Here is a 452-nt window from a genome sequence, read left to right on the forward strand (position 1 = left end):
GTTGGGGCATGGCTCAGTGGTAGAGCCCCTGCCTAGAATCCCCCAGTGAGGAACTGGGGGTGTGGCTCAGTGGTAGAGCCCCTGCCTAGAATCCCCCAGTGAGGAGTTGGGGGCGTGGCTCAGTGGTAGAGCCCCTGCCTAGAATCCCCCAGTGAGGGGCTGGGGGCATGGCTCAGTGGTAGAGCCCTTGCCTAGAATCCCCCAGTGAGGAGTTGGGGTGTGGCTCAGTGGTAGAGCCCCTGCCTAGAATTCCCCAGTGAGGGGCTGGGGGTGTGGCTCAGTGGTATAGCATTTGCAGGGAGGGGCTGGGGAGGAGGCCCAGTGAAAAAATATTCTACCCTATGTTGGCAGGCACGATGGCACATGCCTTTAATCCCAGAATTCAGGAGGCAAAGGCAGGCAGTTTATGGCCAGCCTGGTCTACCTAGCAAGTTCTAGAACAGCCAAAAAAT

The sequence above is a fragment of the Mastomys coucha genome, unplaced genomic scaffold (assembly GCF_008632895.1).
Source record: "Mastomys coucha isolate ucsf_1 unplaced genomic scaffold, UCSF_Mcou_1 pScaffold21, whole genome shotgun sequence".
Lineage (NCBI taxonomy): Eukaryota > Metazoa > Chordata > Mammalia > Rodentia > Muridae > Mastomys > Mastomys coucha.